The sequence below is a fragment of the Callorhinus ursinus genome, unplaced genomic scaffold, assembly GCF_003265705.2.
Source record: "Callorhinus ursinus isolate GAN/ISIS: 27379988/994484 unplaced genomic scaffold, GSC_fseal_2.0 scaffold20, whole genome shotgun sequence".
NCBI classification, from domain to species: Eukaryota; Metazoa; Chordata; class Mammalia; order Carnivora; family Otariidae; genus Callorhinus; species Callorhinus ursinus.
This window is the reverse complement of record NW_027397082.1, coordinates 12,729,796-12,733,689: the sequence shown is the minus strand read 5'-3', so window position 1 is coordinate 12,733,689 and position 3,894 is coordinate 12,729,796.

Here is a 3,894-nt window from a genome sequence, read left to right as displayed (position 1 = left end):
TTTTGGTTTCAGCAGGGGGTGAGGAAGAGGGTCCATTTGGAAATACCCCAGAGCATTCCATTCTTAACAAGGCCTATTCTCAAGGGAAACAATTTTACTAGAACCTAGCCTGCTGGAGTTTTATTAGAGACTAACCTACCCAGGGGTGGGGAGAGTGATATCCAACTCTAGTCAGCTCTAAGTTTCCACATGAGGAATAGAACCACCTGACTCCATCCCCTCTAGCCTTCCCCCTAAGGGAAGGGAAATACATAGCTGTGGCCTCTCCAGTCATCCTGTCTTACCTAAGGGGGAGGAGGGGACTGAGGAGAGCAGTGATAAAGTTCATCATCTAGGCTCACAAAAAGACTAAGACCTAATCATAGGACTATAGAATTCTCCCCTACTCACTGTATTATTAAAGATCTATTTTTGCCTTTTACTATACCCTATAATATTTTGTTGAAAAGCAGAGTAATGATTTAGAAAAACTATGACTAATATGCTAAAGGCTTTAATGGAAAAAGTAGTCAATATGCAAGAACAAATAGATAAAATAAGTGAGAAGATGAGAATTCTAAGAAAGAATAAAAAACACCAGGGATTAAAAACACTGTAATAGAAATGAAGACTGTCCTTTTTTTTTTTTTTTTTTTAATGAAGACTGTCTTTGATGGGCTCATTAGTAGACCAGACAATAGCTGATGAAAGAGTCTCTAAGTTTAAAGACATGACAATTCAAATTTCTAAAACTGAAAAACAAAAATAAAATAGGGAAAAAAGAGAAGAGAGTATCCAAGAGCTATAGGAAAACTACAAAATGTATAAAATACACATAATTGAAATACCAGAAGGAGGGGAAAGAGAGAAAGGAACAGAAGTGATATTTGAAACAATGACAGAGAATTTCCCCCAAATTAATGGCAGACACCAAATCACAGATCCAGAAAGCTCAGAGAATGCCAAGAAGAATGAATGAATAAATAAATAAATAAATAAATAAATAAATAAATAAATAAGACAACTAGGCATTTTATACTCAAAACTCAGAAAGTCAAAGATAAAAAAAATCTTGAAAGAAGGTAGAAGAAAAAACATCATACCTGTGGATGAAAAAAGATAAGAATTTCATCCAACTTCTCAAAAATCATGCATGCAAGAAGAGAGTAGACTGAATATTTAAAGTGTTGAGAGATTTAAAAAAAAGTGTTGAGAGATTAAAACCCATACCTAGAACTTTTTATTCTACAAAATATCCTTCAAAAGTGAAGGAGAATTAAATACTTTCTCAGAAAAGCAAAAATCAAGGGAATTTATTTCCACAAGGTCTGTCTTATAAGAAATTATAAAAGTGTTTTTGAGAAATGGAAAATGACACTTGGATCTGTATAAAGAAAGGAGGAGAATTGGAAAAAGAATAAGCAAAGGTAAAGTGAAAACTTTTATTTTTCTTATTCTTAGTTGATTTACAAATCACTGTTCAAAATAATAATATTCATGTATGCAATTATGGGTGTGCATGTATGTATGCTTATGTATAAGTTAAATGAATGACAGCAATGATACAAGAGATGAGAGGACGTAATTAGGATTATTTTGTTTTTATTAGATGCTTTCACTACCCATGAAGTGATATAGTGTTATTATAAAGTGGACTTGGGTGACGCCTGGGTGGTGCAGTTGGTTAAGAATCAGACTCTTGGTTTCAGCTCAGGTCATGATCTCAGGGTCCTGAGATCAAGCCCCTTGTCAGGCTCTGGGCTCAGTGTGGAGTCTGTTTAAGACTCTCTCCCTCTCCCTCTGCTCTCCCCGCTCACTCTCTCTCTCTCAAATAAATAAATCTTATAAAACAAACAAACCAACAACAACAAAAAAGAAAGTGGACATGAGTTGTGAATGTATAATTCAAACCCTACGGCAACCACTAATTTTTTTTTCAAATAAACCCAGTGATACAACAAAAAAGGAGAGAAAAATGGAGTCATATAACTCCCAATTAAAACCCAAAAGGCAAACAAATTTGAAGACAAAACTAGGAACAAAGAGCAAGGGCAACAACTGGAAAATAGTAAAAATAAATATGGCAGATATTATTCCAACTATATCAATAATCCCCTAAAATACCAATGGTGTAAAGACACTAATTAAAAGACAGAGATTGTCAGAGTGAACAAAAACACAAGACCCAGTTGTTGTTGTTTAGAAAAATTATCTGTAAACATAAAGACATGTAGATTAAAAGGAACAAGATACAGAAAGATATTCCATGTTATCACTAATAAAAAAAAAAAAGCAGGTGAAGTTCTATTAATTTCCAACAGAGCAGACTGCAGAACAAAGTTATCATGGATAAAGAGAGCCATTACATGGTAAAGGGGTCAGTACTCCAAGAAGACAACAATCGTCACTGTATGTAAACCTAACAACAAAGTGTCAAAATATATGAAGTAGAAACTGATACAACTACAAGGAGAAGAAGGTAAATCCACTATTATATTTGGAAACTTGAATACTTCTCTATGAAAAATGAATCAATGAGGCAAAAAATCAGTAAGGGCATAGTATAACTCAATAACACTATGAATCAACTGGATATAATTGACATCTATTTCATACAATAAGGGCAGATTACACATTCTTTTCAAATTCACATAGAATATTCACCAAAATAAACCACATTCTGTGCCATAAAACACATCTAAGGTATTCTGATCAATATTGTTTTCAGAAGTAATTTATATGCTATACTTTGATTCTTTCTGGAACAAGATGAAAGTAATAAAAAAGTGAAAGGAAATTACAAATTTCTGAAATTCTATGTTTCCAAAACCATGTCCTAAGACAATACAGAATAATAAATAAATACAGCTTGAAAGGTAAGACTAACACATATAAAATAGTATTATATATTTAAGGGCTTATAGTTCCTCTGTCATTATTAATAAGTAAGGCAGAGCTGGAGAAACAAAAAACTTTACAAATCAAAATACAACATAACCCTGGAACTAATAAGCAATTATAACAAGGTTGCAGGATATAAGGTTAATATACAAAAGTTGATTGCTTTTTCTATATACCAACAATAAACCAATGAAATTGAAATTAAAAACATAATCCCATTTTCATTAGAACCCCCCAAAATGAAATGTTTAGGTACAAATCTAATAAAATGTATCAAAATCTATATGAGGAAAACTGTAAAATTCTGATGAATAATATAAAGAAAGGATGAAATAAATGGAGAAATATTTCATGCTCATAGATAGGAAGATTCAGGATTGTCAAGATGTCAGCTTTTCCCAAAGTGATATATAGATTCAATGTAATCCCAATCAAAATCCCAGCATGTTATTTAGTGGATCTCAACAAATGTAGTCTAAAGTTTTTGTTTTATATTTTAAAAAATTTTATTGTTAATCACCATACATCACATCATTAGTTTTTTTCTCATTGTGCTATTTTATTTTATTTTATTTTTTAATAATTTGTTATTGTTATGTTAATCACCATACATTACATCATTAGTTTTTGATGTAGTGTTCCATGATTCATTGTTTGTGCATAACACCCAGTGCTCCACCAGAATGTGCCCTCTTTAATACCCATCACCAGGCTAACCTATCCCCCCACCCCCCTCCCCTCTAGAACCCTCAGTTTGTTTTTCAGAGTCCATAGTCTCTAATGGTTCGTCTCCCCCTCCGACTTACTCCCCTTCATTCTTCCCCTCCTGCTATCTTCTTCTTTTTTTTTTTAACATATATTGCATTATTTATTTCAGAAGTACAGATCCGTGATTCATCAGTCTTCTACAATTCACAGTGCTCACCATAGCACATACCCTCCCCAATGTCTATCACCCAGCCACCCAATCCCTCCCACCCCCCACCATTCCAGCAACCCTCAGTTTGTTTCCTG